Source organism: Sinocyclocheilus grahami, unplaced genomic scaffold (assembly GCF_001515645.1).
Source record: "Sinocyclocheilus grahami isolate Dianchi unplaced genomic scaffold, SAMN03320097.WGS_v1.1 scaffold38.1, whole genome shotgun sequence".
In the NCBI taxonomy this organism is placed as follows: Eukaryota; Metazoa; Chordata; class Actinopteri; order Cypriniformes; family Cyprinidae; genus Sinocyclocheilus; species Sinocyclocheilus grahami.
Window position 1 is genome coordinate 1,615,008 of NW_015505217.1, and position 17,209 is coordinate 1,632,216.

General features: G+C 36.7%; 1 protein-coding gene and 1 long non-coding RNA gene across 5 annotated transcripts in view; one reads left to right on the top strand and one right to left on the bottom strand.

Moving 5' to 3' along the window:
* LOC107581826 (uncharacterized) overlaps positions 1-15,329 on the top strand; it is an 18,557-nt gene extending 3,228 nt beyond the window's left edge. Inside the window, exons 2-3 of the long non-coding RNA XR_001608866.1 lie at positions 14,291-14,487; positions 14,759-15,329. This is a non-coding gene — a long non-coding RNA (uncharacterized lncRNA). The remainder of the gene's footprint in view (positions 1-14,290; positions 14,488-14,758) is intronic.
* LOC107581825 (kelch-like protein 25) overlaps positions 1-17,209 on the bottom strand; it is a 57,395-nt gene that overhangs the window by 1,300 nt on the left and 38,886 nt on the right. The gene's annotated exons all lie outside the window — the stretch shown is intronic.

Here is a 17,209-nt window from a genome sequence, read left to right on the forward strand (position 1 = left end):
AAAGCAATGATAACTAATTGTTAACCAATATTCGCCTTTGAATAGCAGATAGCCTACTGATAAAATGTAACAACTTTTTTTTTATGCAACATTTATGGTAAATTATTAGTAAACTAATTGTGCTGTCAGTAGATTTTGTGGTGTTTCTATGAGTTGATTATGCAATCATTGTAATCGGACAATGCTGAAAATCTCAAAATGGCAAACTATTAGCACATTTATCAGTGTAGTTTTTCCAAAGTCAAACTGTTTTTAACTTGTCACAGCATTAACATGTTGAGACATGGCAATTCGGAACTATTTTATGTTTTGGCGAATTAGTGGTTAATTCGTATGAATTCGTACAATCTCATACATAGGCCTACGTTTTTGTATGATCTATTCGGTCTTATGATGGTAATGTTTAGGGCGGGCCTTTTGCTAAAAATCATACATTTTTAAACGATTTATAATTATACAAACTCGTACGAAATCACCGCCTCATAAAATGGGCCCAAGTAAGTTTTCTCCAAAACATTGTTAGCCAACAATGGTCTTAAGTTCCATCGTTACCAACAATCATTACCAACATGCCTTCAATGATTTGGTGATTCCTGAAACCATAGTTCAAATAAATATTTGCAAACAGCATCGCAAACATACGTTGATGGAACTACAGCACTTGACCTGTGGTTGGAAGCATAAAACTATGGACTTTAATAAATCATGCTCTTGGGCACAACAACCAATTTAAATATATTTTTTAATCTATATATGTTGAGTGTCCTTAAGTGTTGATTGAAGATGATTGCTTCATGTGCCACTTGAACTGAGGTGCTACAGCAATCTGCAACAACATATTAACAACAAAAGGGTATTTATTGCTTGAATTTCTTACAAAATTACAACTTGAAAGCTGAGACTTTTTCATGTCAAAAGTAACAAGCTTTGTCTTGTCTGACGGCGTGTTGTCAGTTTCCTCTTTGCTCCGCAATGTATTTTTCACTGCTTGAGAATGTGTGGCGTGAGACTGGCATGGCTTGTCAGACATAGCAACAGTAACTAAGAGGGGCGGGTCTTTGTGAAGGGTCATCTCTCATGATTGATTTTGTTCTTTTAAACCGCATAGGCTACTAAATCTTTAGTAGTTTCACACTACTTAATTATTAGCCTATGTTCCTAAGTGGAACTGTTACAAATCAAATGGTTACCCTATAAATGCTTTCCACAGCTTTGGAAAATCCCTTGATAACTTATTCTCTGGTGCTTTATATAATAAGATGTATTATTCTTTTCTATTTAAAGGAGACCGTGAATATCGCAACACCCACATATCGTGAAGAGTCCGAACGACTAGCTCCGACTCCCTGACCCATCCTGACTGGCATCCAAACTGAGCCAAAAACTAGCGAGAATAAAGAGGTGGAGTGATGAGAGACGAGAAATCTCTCTCTCCTCTAACAGGAAAGGAAGCTATTATACAAAAATCTTCTCCCAGCCAGGGCCACAGTAAGACCCAACGGTAAGACACGCGGTGGATGGGGCAGTATTGTTCCCCGGCCCGCTCTCTCTATTATGGCTGTCAGCCGCTCTCTTTTAATGTGCCTGTTTTGAGGGAGATTAGAGCTGGGTGATGGGGGGCGTTTGGCCGGTTGTTCTGGGTTCTTTGAGAAGCTTCTGTGTGGTGATTGTGAGCGTTGGGCTATTCCATTAGTGTCAGGATGACTGGGTCCTCACTGGAACAGCCACACAGAGCTCGGCTTCTCTAGTCAGCAAGCAGGAAATTTCAATTGGACCGGCGGCCCCGTCACAAAGGATCAAACGGCGAGTCCGCTCTGACGTTAATGCCGGGGAAGAATGCAATGACCCAGTGCTCGTCTCGAGGCAAGAGTGGAGAACTTCATCTGCATACCTCCAGTCTGTGATGGTATGCAGGGGCATAAAAACCTTGAACAATTGTAATTCTGGTTCATTTGGGTCTATTTTAGTTATGTCTGTTTTTGCTCGTATAAGAAACATTTCTATCTCTGAATCATTCTGAAACACCGCCCTTTACAAACTGTTAACTATTAATTGAAAGTCTTTAGTTTCTAGAATCTAGTTTCTAGAACTCTAACTGTGATTTTTTTGATTCACTAAAATAATGATTTGTGAATCGGAGTATACTTTTAAGTTAAAACTGTTTAGTTACAATTAATGCCAATTTTTTGATTTTCAAAATCGTCGGATCACCGCTGTTTTCACACTGCACAACTATCAGGGGTAGCATTCAGTTGCTGTTGTGTTCACATTGCACGATGGATCGGCGACAGGTTACACACTGCATGACTTTACAATAGTAAGAATCGCCGACAACTCTGTCTGGTCCGCAAACTACATTTCACAACCAAATGCACACGGGAAGTGATAATGAAATGACGCAAGGTCACGCGTGATTCTCGTCCGAGACTGGAAATGTTATTAAACGCAAGAAGTTCGCAATACAAATGGTCTGTGTGCTGATTTGCAGCGAAAGGGCAAAAAAAAAAATTATGGAACCGAAGCCATGCTTGCTGATATTGTGGTCTATACAATATCAGCAACTGTCCGCTGCCCTGTATCTTGCTGTCTCATTGGATGTAGGTCATTGGCGATGTATTTTTCAGTCAGAAGTCATTTTACACAGCCGACAGGTCCAGATATTTAGCATGCCAAATATTTCACGATTCTCTCAGGTCACATCTTTGATAATTCACACTGCGTGATTGTCACTCACGTGAACGACTGCAGATTTGCCTCCAATTTCATCTGTTGAAATCGCATTTGTCAGCGATTTCGCAAAACCTGTCAGCGAGAGAAAACTGGGGCTAAAATCATGCAGTGTGAACTCGGCTTAACAAAATGGAACCAAAAAGAACTGTTCTAGTTGCACTGTATGTTTTTGATTCACTAAAAAGATCTGGCTCATTAGTAATTTGTTTCTGAGTTGGATTACAGTGTTCACATTGTAGAACTGGTTCAGGCAAGTAATTTGTTTTAGAAGCAGACACCATTGTTTGCCTTGTATGTTTTTGATTCACCAAAAAGAACCAAGAGTTATTTATTTGTAAATTGGACTACACCAAATTAGTTTTAATCACTTAAAAGAACCGGCTGTTATTTTGAGCTATTTTGCTGTGACATTGAAACTTCAATACAAGTGGTATTTTTGAAACTGAGTATTTGTTCTCTTCCTACTTGTACACCTGTAATTTTTATGTAGACCTCCAAAGTATGCAGCTAGTGGTCCATTTTGTTTGTAAATCAAATTACATCAAATAATAATCAGAAATCAAATTACACTCCTAAATGAATTCTGATATACAAGGTTCACTTAAATGTCTTTTGACAAAAATCCATTAATAAATATGGTATAAATAGTTCATGTTCATGTCATTCTTTTAAGTGATAAATGTTTTTATCTGGGTCAAAGTCAAAGCTGAATTTGTCCTTCGTTTGGTGAAGCACCGGTGGGTAAACACACTTTTGAGAATGGAGAATATGAAATGTTTTGCTAGGCATGATTTAAGTTCTTCCTGTTGGGCAAGGCTCCATGGTTACAAGGCTGTTGACACTCAATAGCTCAATGTGTCTGTGAGCTGGGAATCTTCTCGCTGACAGCTGCTTGGCAAATACCACTATGTAGTGAGAAATGGCACGGGAAGAGTGGCAAAAAAATGGTGGCGAAAAAAGAAGGTAGTTGTTGAAACTAGGATCAGTTTAGGTAAAAGGTTTGTACAAAGTGTAGCCATACGTACAGCACTTTTTGCAATTGCTTTGCCTGTTGGAATTCTTAAAAATGGAAATTCTGTAATTTACTCACCCTCATGTCGCTCCAAACATTTATTTGCTTGCTTGCTTTTTCTAGGAACACAAAATGTGAATTTTTGAAGATTATACAGGCCATTCTTTTTAATAAAATGAGGGCTGAAACTTTCAGGCGTCAAACAGGATGCAAAAGCACAATAAAAGTGGTTTATAAGGCTACGTTTACACGACAACGGTGTAGTCAAAAACGGAAAAGTTTTTCCCTTGCGTTTTTAAAAAGATTCACCTGTACACGACAACGTTTTCAAAACTATTTGAGTTTACACATCCGTGAAAACGGCCAAAAATGCTGCATCACGTATGCCAGGCCAGTAGTTGGCGCTGTCATCTTGTTAGTAAACAGTACCTGTAGGGAAGTAACGATTATATGATGTATATGATGCACCTCCGATGTTGGTTGTAATATTGAAGTAAATCCACACTTTGCTGAAGAAGCGTTAGAAAACTCTTGAGCAGCAACAACAGTACCATAACTGTATGTTTGTTCGCGCTTGCCTTTAAAATCGACCGTTTTCAAAGATTCCCATTTTGGGTGTTTACACGGAAATGATAATGGTGCCGTTTTCAAAAACTTGCATTTTAAAACCCGTTTTCATAAATATGCGTTTTCAGTCCCCAAAATGCCATTGTCGTGTAAACAAACAAACGGTCAAAACGCATAAGTTTCCCGTTTTTGGCTGAAAATGTTGTCGTGAAAACGCCCCTTAAGACTCAAACGCTGGATTTAAAATCTCCTGAAGTCATATGAGATGTTTGTGTGGAACAGAATTTTTTTTTAATGAAATCCAAGAGCTTTCTGACCCTGCATAGACGGCTATGAAACTGAAACATTTTATGGCCCAGAAAGGTAGTAAGTAACATCGTTAAAATAGTCCATGTGACATCAGTGGTTCAACCTTTATTCTGTCAGGACCACTATCGTCAAAGACGATTGACAATTAGCATACAGTTTGGATTGGCGGTATGGTTCCGTTCTGGGCAAGAACTCCCTGCACATCCAGGCAGCATAGCATGGATGAGCAGGGAGAGCCGCGATAACCCCCCCCCCAGGGTAAACAGAACAGAACCAACATAAATGTATTGCAGATATCATTAAAGTTCAATAATGTTATGTAAGCATTTTAGAATTAGTCTGACTCAAAGGAGAATCAGAAGGCTGAATCCTGACTGACAGAGGAGGAGTTGGGGATGGAGGAGGGTAATTAGCTATTGAGCAATGCGAAAACTGCTGATACTACTGTGGGACCTTATATATGAATATTTAGATAGGTGTCGTATTCCCATAGGTTGATGGGGATCAGCTGAGAGTCAGCTGATGCGAGCTTGACTAACGTGACCTGCCAGAACTAATGTTACGCTTGATTTTTATGACGCTATGAGAATACTATTTGTGCACAAAGAAAACAAAAATAATGACTTTTTTCAACCATTTCTTCTCTTCCATGTCAGTTTGCGCTGCCAGTCTTTACGACCTTTCTGAGCATTTCGGTCCCGTTGCTGTCTAAGCAGGATAAGAAAGCTCTTCGGGATTTCATCAAATTATCTTAATATGTTTTTCAACGGCCTTACGGGTTTGGAACGACATGGGAGTGAGTGATAAATAAATCAAGTTGAACCCGAATCAAATCAGTCTGACTCATGAACAAATAATTCTGATATGAACCGATTCATCCAACCATTTAAATTGAAAAGTACTTTTTCATGAATCAGACTTTATTACTTCTCTACTAGATCCAGAGTGGATTTCAAGCTTTTCAATGAATTGTCACTACTTTTATTATGCTGTTTTGTTATTTTGGACCTTGACATCCCCAGTCTTCCAATTTTAGTACAGTGTATTGAAAATAGTGGTAAGGAAATTCTTCAAAATGTACTACTGTAAAGCTGCTTTGACGCAATCTGTATTGTATAAAGTGCTATATATATACAGTGGGTACGGAAAGTATTCAGACCCCTTTAAATTTTTCACTCTTTGTTATATTGCAGCCATTTGCTAAAATCATTTAAGTTAATTTTTTTTCCCTCATTAATGTACACACAGCAGCCCATATTGACAGAAAAACACAGAATTGTTGACATTTTTGCAGATTTATTAAAAAAGAAAAACTGAAATATCACATGTTCCTAAGTATTCAGACCCTTTGCTCAGTATTTAGTAGAAGCACCCTTTTGATCTAATACTATGTAGTGAGTAAGCCATGAGTCTTTTTGGGAAAGATGCAACAAGTTTTTCACACCTTAAAGACTTTGAATATGAAGAGCTCAATGTCTGAAGATTTGATATCCAGTTCCTCAAGGAGGAGAATGTCATAATGAGGATCCATTAGGAAAGTGAAATACCTACACATACAGACTTGACAAAGGGCTCTTTTACAAGACCCTCAAAGCTAGTAGAAGAATAATGGTTTGACTGTGAGGGGAACTTCTGTGCTTTACTATTGCCATTCTCCGTCTTCCCCTTCCCTTCCACAGTCTACGCCTCCACAGGTCCTTTCAAATGCTAATTTATATAGGGGACAGGAATGAGGGGGGTAACGTCCAAGCGCAAACTCTTGTTGTAGTTCCTTTCTCTGACCGGTAATCATTCAGAGAGCCTTTTTGGGACCGAGACGGTGACGGCAGAAGGCCAACCAGCTCTTTCCTGGGCTTTACAGGAAACGATCTGCATAGAAATGTAACCTTCAGAGACACCGGAGAAAGGAAAGGTGAGAAGGGTATAGCTGATGACTCAAAGCACACGCCTCAGCTTGGCTCTGCCTGGCTGCCCCCGTAGACCCTGAAGAGTACAGCTTGTTTTGTGACAGGTGCTATTCCCCACGGGAACCGGACCAAGGAGGCTGCATGGTCTGTAATGTAGTGTGGAAAGTGCTCATTAATGGTAAAGGATTTCTTAAACTGGAGCATGAATTCTTCAGAAGATTATTCATGCACCATAAGCAGTTTTAAATATTAATTGTGTTGAACTTTTAGCGGATATCGAGTGTTTTGACATGAGGCCAGAGGGTTCACGTCCACGGCACAGGGCGGCTCGGAGGCAGCTTAGCTCTGGGACGGCTGCTGTTTTGTACAGTGCTGTCTGAAAATAGCACTTCGTGTTTTTAATCTCTTCCACTCAGCTGGACCTCTTCTGCCTGGCTCTAGCTAAAGAAAGGCTTTTAGACCATTTTAAGTGCATCTGAAGCCATGCATTTATAGATTCTTTGCAAAAAGCATGCTCTGTTTTGTCTTTGTTTATAGATTTTCACATCCTACCACAGGCTCATTGACTGTATTTCATTTATATGCAGGTGGTGAGTTCAGTTGTTATTGCTTCTATTCCTCCAATATTAGACGATGTTGCCTCAGGGCAACAAACCCACTTTCTTTACTTTGCAATCATTAGATTGCTTAAAAAAAGAATAACCATGAAGGAAAAGGCTTTGAATATATATTTTTTCCCTTTAGTTACACTACACATTGATGGCTATTTATTTATTTATTTTATACTGTGTGAAGGACATTTCATATTTACTACTGAGTGAACTGCTAGTCTAAAGCAACATTGTCTGAAAGTGCAGCCACTAGACTATTTTGTTTAAAAAAAAAAAAAGTCTATAGATGAAAATAGTTAATGTACTTTTTTAACATTTAAAATTGTATTTCATTTATTAAATTATATACTATGGTATATAATCTAAAACATTTTACATAAAAAATCATTACAATTTGAAAAAACAAAAAATGACTAGCAATTTTACTTCCAAAATTCCATTTAATTTAGATTTTTTCTTTTTATTTATTCATTTATTTATTTTTAATAATGCATATGTCATGCAGGATAACTACTTTTTTATATAGTAAGAATATGTACGTTTTTAACTTCGTGATATACTGCATGCACTGTGAGCAATCTCACTCTCGGGGGAAAAGTGCAAAGCTGTCACTGGGGCGGTATTCTAAAGTACGAAAGCTAAAAGATACATCTTCATACCTAATTTTGACAGTTTGGAACCTTTTATTTTGAGAGTATACTGCATGCATTGTGTTTTTCAATTCTGCTCCTGCAGGAGCGCTGCACATTTTCCATGTTTGGCTTAGAGAATCACTGACATAAGATTACAACCCAGATAATGTCCATCTGATGCCACAGAAACTTTTGAGAGACCTTACCTTGCCTCACACAATCTCTCCATCTCCTGATAACAATATTACACAGCATGTTACTCTGATTGTGAATGAGATGCCTAACAAATTGCTGCCATTGGCTGTTTTGTTAATTAGGTTCAAATTGACAAAACTGGAGGAGATCACATTTAAAAATCAAGCATGCCAGCTGCATCTGGCTTGTCGACCTCATCAAAGTCAGAGGAGAGACGCCCATTTTCTCTACAATGAAATGGAGTGTCTGATCATGCCAGAGAGGCTTGTGGCTTCAGGGCTCTGGGTAATTAAGCTAGCTAATAGTGTGTGACTAATTAGGATGATAGTTCATTCTTGTGAACTCTTTTCACAAAGCAAACAATGGTGCAGTGGTGCGAGCTCGTCTTTTCATGCTAGGTCTGCTTTTGTCTTTGCACTGGATTTGTTGCCGTCTCTTCAACGGCTTCCAGTACAGAACATCCTCGCTTGGCTTGCAAAAACACTCAACCCAAGATGTGGTCCGCTAGTTTTCGAGAGCCCGTTGGCAGGGAAAACACTACTAGCATTCAAATTTTCGATGTGGATTGTATATTACACTTTGTTCTGAGTGGTTTACACTTTGTTTGTCATGTCCCTGCCAACTGATTGACAAAATGTTAATGTACCTTCACACGAGGCTGGCTGCAGTCTTCCCTCTCTCGTTCCCCATCATCCCGTCGAGATACGAGGTGACTGGGAGGTAATTGAAGCGGGAAGAGTTAGTCTGCTAACCGCTGAAGTGTGGCGAGGACTTTCAGAGGCTGCCACAAGAGGCCATTATGTCATGTGTTTCTGTGCTGCTGGCTATCATGCTGACGGCTTCAAAAAATTTAAGAAACTGAAGGGAAAAGACCTGTCTCGCTGACCTTCGTGTGTATATAGGAAGTCAACTGAATGGTTTTTCTCAGTGGGAAGCCTTGGGATTTTGCGATGTAGAGCTCATTAGCTGCATGTACTTCATTAGCTTGAGTTTTGCTTTTTGACTGCTGAATGAAATTTCAGCCTAACTTGTGCTTTGAAAAAAAAAAAAAAAGACTGTACAATTGACCCTTTACAAAGACCTGCTACCCTTTGTTACTGTTGCTATGTCCGCTCTCACCAGGCATTCTCACGCAGTGAAAAATACATCGCGGAGTAAAGAGGAAACTGACAACACGCCAACAGACAAGACGGAGCAGGTTACTTTTGGTATCAAACTAAGTCTCAGCTTTCAAATATTGTCTTAAAAAAACATTCAAACAAGAAATACCGTTTTGTGGCTCTTTAATGTGTTGTGACAGATTGCTGTAGCATCTCAGTTCAAGCGACACATGAACCGATCATCTCTTCCTCTACTAGTTGTAGTACAAAATAAACATGAATGAACATCAGAAGGTATCTTATTTAAACCGTGGAAAGACGACACACCATTTTTCAAGTTCACCAACATTAATCTATTCTCCTGTGTTTTGTTTTTTTTGGACAAAAATGGCAGATTTGGCGTTATGATCACCTGTCAATCAAACGCCCTACAAAGGGTCAATTAGAGGAAGCGGTTGAGAGGACATTGTTACCTTGTTAACCTATTTCCCCCCCTTTTTTAACTTTTAATTCATTGATTTTTTTTTTTTTGATTCATTTATTTATATTCACTTTATTCTATTTTTATTTACTTGACTAATTTTATTTGCCTTTTTATTTATTTACATATTCTACATATTTGTAGATATATTAGTAAAATATATTTACATATATTATTAAAATAATACTATTTTATTCATTTATCTAATTTACCACTTATTTATTTTTACTGGTATTAATTAATTTATTACTATTTTGATTTACTTGTTTATTCACTTATGTATATTTATTAATGTGTGTGTGTGTATTCATTTATTTATCCATTATTTTTTAATTCTTAATAGAAATAATAATTCATAACTTTTATTTTTATTTTACTTAATTTACTTTTTGCATTTTATACTTTTTCGTTTTAGTTTAGTTATAATTAGCTTTTCTTACTGATTTTAATTACTTGTGTATTTTCTATATCTAATCTAAATCTATATGTTATTCCTATTTATTCATTTTTCTTTACTCAGTCACTGAATATGCCTGAAAATACATCAATACATTGCCATGCTTTTTCCATGCAAGGCCTTATGGGTAATTCTTCCAGTCTCAGCAACAACTGTTTGTTAAAGCAGTTCCTACTAGTAAAATGTTTATTTTAATTTTATTTTATTTCGAAGAATTCTGTTAACATAGCCATAATTTTTGAATCAGTTTGGGTTAGCTGAAATGTCTTTTGTCTTCTAAAATCATTAGGCACTTTGTTTTTTTTGTTTTTTGCAATTTTTGTAATTAATGTAATAAAATATTACAATTTGCTATGCAGAAACAGAACATCTTGATAATGTTAACTCAACTTTTTTTTTTTTTTCTTTTTCTATTTTTTATTGTAAAGCAAAAGACTCCACCAACAGTATTATTTAACCTTGATTAAGCTATTTTCGAACATTTCGTGCGTTAACATAGCCATAATTTTTGAATCAGTTTGGGTTAGCTGAAATGTCTTTTGTCTTCTAAAATCATTAGGCACTTTGTTTTTTTTGTTTTTTTGCAATTTTTGTAATTAATGTAATAAAATATTACAATTTGCTATGCAGAAACAGAACATCTTGATAATGTTAACTCAACTTTTTTTTTTTTTTCTTTTTCTATTTTTTATTGTAAAGCAAAAGACTCCACCAACAGTATTATTTAACCTTGATTAAGCTATTTTCGAACATTTCGTGCATTGTAGACAGCACTATTCATTATTTCTGAAGCTAATGATCAGTCAGGGATCGGATATCATCTGAAAATCCAGGCATCAGAGGAAGAGGGAAACTGAGCTGTGTGTTCAGACAGATTCAACACTAGAATGTCCTTTACTGCAATTGAGTCATGCAGAAGCGCATCTCAGACAAAAGAACAAATGTGATGCATACTTTTATTAGCCGCGCGCCACAGGCCGTCTACTATTGCTTAATGACGGGAGCAGATGCTAATCAGCAGGAATGTCTCTGCGAGTGCAGAGATCAGTGCTTCATTGATCAGTCACATAACACAGACTCAATGCTCTCCTCTCATTTGCCAATATGCCATCGATCTGTTTGTGACTGCAGCCTTTGAAAACCAGTAAGAGAGTCAATGGATGATGAGATCGCCTTCCAGCCATTCACATGATACACCTCATTAGACAAGTTACATCATGCAGAAGCAGTCAGAGAGGGTTGGCCAGTGCGTACAGTATTTTATTGTACATCTTTGTTTTGTATTGTCATTTGTCATTTTTGTTTTAAAAATAAAAGTACTCAAAAGAAAGAGGCTGCAGTCTCATATCAATAAATAAAACGAGGAGCAGTGCACACGCATCCAGACATCAAACATGGGCAAGTCTCTTTACAGAGTCAGAGCTGAAAAAGACGGCTGAATAAAATGGTTCAACTATAAAGAAACGACTTCTTTGAAGTAGTGAATGTACCGTGGCAGTCAATTTCAGATCTCTGAGTTTCTTTGTCGGTCTTGAAGGGAAAAGTTCATCTCAAAATGAAAACTGTCATGCATGTATGCACACTCATGTCTTTCAAACCTGTTCCCTTTTTTTTTTTTTCCCCTGTTTTTGAAAAAAGTCATACTGGTTTGGAATGACATAGGGGCCAGTAAATGATGGCAGTTTTCATTTTTGAATTAACCGTTCCTTTTGTTTAGTAATTTAGATATTCTATAATACTGATAATTATACTTTTTAATGTATTAATATTAATATAACATTTATTATATTTATGAATATTAATATCAGTATCATTATATTATTGATATGCTTACAATAAAAATGTAATGTTACATGCTATTTATAAATCTAATTACATATTATTATTATTATTATTATTATTAAATGACAATTGTAATTATATTTAATGTTTTATATTATAGCAATAACAATAAAAGAAAACATTTAACTCCGTTTATAAATATTATATTTATGGTTGTTGTGAGCTAGAATTGTGTATGCAGTCTGTTAGCAGGTCTGGTTTTGCTCTTGATATCACCTTACTGTCATGAAGTGACTGGTCTCCAGCAGACTGGATGCTGTGAGGTCAGGCTGAACTCCAGCCGTCTGCTACATGAAGCTGCAGAACAAACGCTGTTTCAGGGTCGGTTTCGCCTCCTAGATTCAAATGATGCAAATCAGTCTGGGCAGGTTGGCGAGCCTGATCCTGGATCAGCACCCCTGCAATGAGATTAATGTGTGATACGGATCCAGGCCCTCGAGGGAGGCCGTCCTGATAGCTGCATCAAGTTGGCTCGGGGCTCTGCAGATGAGTCATAATGCAGCAAACATCAACATGGATCTCTGATTCTTCCACTTGGCTCAGTCGAGGCAAAAATCACTCAAATCTCCTTGGGTCCGTTTGAATTTCATTAGGGATTGCTGACTCAGTGGGATTTGGTTTCAGATCTGTCCCTCTCCTTTGGTCGGGGAGCCTTAATTTATAATTTACAAATTACTAATTAGATTGGTAATGGACTACAGATCTTGATCTTGAACAACGGGGCTTCCCAGGTGGCCACCATTGCAGTTGCTGTGGAGGTTTGAAAGTCTCTTGTGCTCAAAAAAGTAATTATTTCAAACTTTTGACTGGTTGTGTATATTTTTCTATTGGTAAGATTTCTTGAGCATCTTTTTTTTTCTGTCTCCCATATTGATTTCGAAGTGCTCTGGGGCAGGAACAGGCGTTGTGATGCTCTGAAAGCAGGCATGAAAGCTTCATTGTTTTTGTGAGTAAATTGCGTCTTTAAAAATGCATGAATGAGTGCAGATATTGGCAAATCTGCCTGCCGATCCAGCGGGATTCGCGGTGAAAGCCCTTGGAGGGTCGTCCCGTCAGGCGGATGCTCATTTCCTGCATGTCTCCCTGATGACATTATTTCAGTGTGACAGCAGAGAGGTGTGAAGGCCACAGTGGGCCCACAGGCCCCTCAAACCAGACACTTCACAATTACACCACCTGCACAGGCATGACAGGCTCAAAGCACCCGCTGTCTCCACAGCACTATTATGACTCTGTCCTATAATTACAGCACAATCCACAAGGACAGAAATGTCTGCATTGCATATTTGGTATTTAGAGTGGTGTAATGTAAAAGTTGGAATTCAGTGTGCGTGTATAAGAAATAAATATGTAAACCGTAGATAGAGGAAGTTCAAATATGGAAAGTCCACACAAACATGCAACTGTATATGCAGGTTTGTGTGATGGCTATTTATTTATTTGTTTGTTTGCAGCATGTTGTTGTTATTATTTATTACTGTTGCTACTGATCTTTTTGTTGTTTGTGATTATATGTTGCATTTTAAGCTTATTATTATATTTATTAACTACTACTGTTTTCATTTTTTTGTTTGTTTGTGATTTTAGATATTTATATTTATTTTAAGCTTTATTATTGAATTGGAATTCAGGAATGGAATTCAGTGTGCGTGTATAAGAAATAAATATGTAAACCGTAGATAGAGGAAGTTCAAATATGGAAAGTCCATGTATATGCAGGTTTGTGTGATGGCTATTTATTTATTTGTTTGTTTGCAGCATGTTGTTGTTATTATTTATTACTGTTGCTACTGATCTTTTTGTTGTTTGTGATTATATGTTGCATTTTAAGCTTATTATTATTATTATATTTATTAACTACTACTGTTTTCATTTTTTTGTTTGTTTGTGATTTTAGATATTTATATTTATTTTAAGCTTTATTATTACTATATTATTATCGTCATCATCATCAGTAGTTTATTTATTTGTTTTAATTTATTTTATTTATTTAGATTAAGCCTTATTATTACTAGCCTCATCAATATTTATTTTTAGCCATCATTATTATTATTTTTATTAAACCAGGGCATTTTTTTTATTACCTATGTGTATGTGTGTGTATATATATATATATATATATATATATATATATATATATATATATTTACTTACTAACTACTACTGTGTTTTATCTTTTGTTGTTGGTTTGTTGTTTGTGATTTATTTATTTAAGCATTATTATTATTATAGAATATACAGCAGCAGCAGCTTTGACATGTTCACAATGCATTTTGGTGAAACATAGACCAGTGACAGACTTGTTGAAATAAACATGTTGACTTCTAAAGACACTTTTTGTGAAGTAGCTTTGAATAAAAAGATTTCAAAAAGAAACATCATCCATAATTTAAGACAATAAGGCGTTGACCTTTTTTTTTTCTCTTTTGTTCTCTTTGTCACTGCAGCAGGCTCATCTGCCTCTCACCACGTCTTCTTTTCATGCTGAGTCTAAGTGTGCTTCACGAGCCACCAAAATAGCTTTGCTTCATATGGCGTGAGGGTTTGAAACCCTCTGCTCATGTCCATGCTCATCTGCTGGCAACCTGGCTTACATAACTCTCCCTCACACGCCCAAGACAATGGGAAAGACGGAGCAAACAATGTAAGAAAACAAAATGCCTGTCCTACTTTAAAAGAGCAGCGAGGCAATGTGAACGCAGCTCCCTCTCGTCCCCTCGTCTCTGCAGCCCTGCATCCCATTTTGTATATTCGTCCTAAATAATGTGCAAGATTAGAATCAGTGCATCCCAATTGAGAGGATGTTGAATACAATATGCTAGGCAGGATGGTGCAGTTATTTCCAGTGGGTTCTTGAAATTATATTATATTATAGTATGGTGTATTCATGTCTTGGCTTTCTTCTTTATTCATAGCAGAGTGTTTGCTTGCCCGTCGGCAGACACCGATGACATCAGGGGCCAGTAATGTTTGGAGCACCTGTGCCGGAGGGCCCTGTATTTACCGACACTGAAGGCTCAGACTATGGAATGTTGTGTAAACACTGGAAAGAATCCGGGGGATCCCTTAAACCTGAGGGTTAAGACTGTCCTCAGGCTGCCAGCACCTCAGCTCTCAGCATGTTTGAGCTTGAAAATATGCAAGGCAGTGATTTTTTTTTTCCTACTTTGCCCTTTATGTGTTTAAGTCTTATAAATCCAGAAACTTCTATCATTGTGGTTGGTTTTCACACTCACTAGATTTCCGTAAGTGCAAAATCAAGTTGCATAATTCTTGCCATGCATTACAGATTTGTCTTTTTTCTTTTTAAATGAATGAATGAATTTTATTTTTTATTTTGCTGTCTTTGCTAAATCCTTTCAAACGTCAAAACGCATCTAAACAGTTCAGAAGCCCAAAAACCTGTTAACCAGCTGATGCCAGCCAAGACTTACTTAGTTTAATTAATTAATTGTTTAATTGCACTAAAGTATTACATATTGACAGCTATTTTTTTGTTTTAAAGTAAAAATAATTGAAATGTACTTTCTTGCTGTATTACAGCTATTTTATGTTTTATTTTTGTAATATTTTCAAATTTTAGTGTTGATTGAGGAGAATCAGTTAATTTATTTTAAATAAATGAAAAACTCTGCAATATAAAATAAAGTAAAAAAAAAGTGTGTGTGTGTGTGTGTGTGTGTATATATATATATATATATATATATATACACACACACTTTTTTTTTAAAACTTTATTGTATGTATGTATATATGAAAGTAAAATAGGGGACAAAAAACACACTTTTCCCAATGTTATACACTCTTAAAAATAAAGGTGCTTCACGATGCCACAGCAGTTCTTCTATGGCATCGCTGTGAAGAACCTTTTAAGTGTTCTTCATATTATATTTCCCAATAGAATGTCCCTATTAGTGTAATAGCCGTCTGAACAAATAATTTTGAACAATATTGTTAATTTGTGAGCTCCGAGAATGCACTGCAGCATGAACAATTTGTGTGGTTTATAACTGGCATCAGAGAATAATATATACATTTACCATTGCACACTTGCTTGGGGTCCAATTTCAAAAACAACTAGTTTTCCCAAAGACAGGGATTTAGATTGACGGAGTCCAGAAGAACGGTCCTGTCAGTGTTTACCCATAGCTCCATTTTCGTACAAGCGCAAACACGTTTTATGTTGTTTGGTTTTCTCATTTGACTCTAAAGTCCGCGTTTGTTTACAGAACACTGACCCGCAGAGTATCCTGTTTTCAGCATTTTTTTTTTGCTGTCAGCCTTGACCTGAAACCATTTTGAGTCTTTCTCCACCCCGTTCAGCTTGTAAAACGGACAGCAAAAAATCTCACTCAAATAAAAATGCCTTTTTTGAAATTGCCATTTACATTCTCACAGACTGTGCTTACAATGTGCTTGTGCCAACTAATTGTTAAAACCCTTTGAATAAAGCTGGATTTGTTGCCCTAAGAAGTAAGTGAACAGCCCTGTCTAGTCATAAACAATGAAAGGAGAGACACACACACTTCTAAACATCTTTCAGAAAGTCAGTTCAAAGACTAATTCATGACCTCTGCTTCCCCCAGGGGTGTTTGTGTAATTCTTTGAGTCTGTGTGTGTGTATGTGTGAAAGCCGCATACTACAGAGCTTCACGCCGTGTTCAGGCTCTTAAAAGCAGGATAGCACAGGCTGCTGTCGATGGCATCGCTGGGGAAATTAGTGGCTGATGTCGTCGGCTTATTCTGTCACAGATGTATTGGGGCTAATGGAACATATTGATCTGGCATGTCCGCTTTAATTAAATGTAAATGGGTGATGAGCTAGTGGTGTGCATCACAGTGAGGGTGAATCCAGTGAAGAGAGAATGAATGCTGCTTTGTGCCCGTTTTATCTCTGAGCTCTCATACTGTATGCGTAAATGAGCTGGGCCACTGCCAGCGCTTCTGTGTGGGTGGCTGTAATTATAATTGATATTATATAATTAAAGTTGTCTTGTGGATGGGAAATTCTTGCAACATGCTGTTGTTTCTTTCTCTCTCATTTTACAACGCCCAAGAGAGTAAAAATACTGGGCTGGACATATTCAATATATTTTTGCATTGTTGTGGCTGGCATTATAAAATTACTTTGCCAACCTAATGGGAAACTAATGTTAAAATGCTGTAATTTAATATAAAATATAAATGTAATAAAGTTTTACTACAACAAAAGTCTGGTAATAAGTCTTGATAAATACAATAAAAACTAATTTTGTAAAATAAAACAAACTATTTAAAATAAGTATTTTAAATATATTTTAATACAATTTATTCCATTGTTTTTAATAATAGTAGTAGTAGTTGTTGTTGTTTATTATTATTATTAT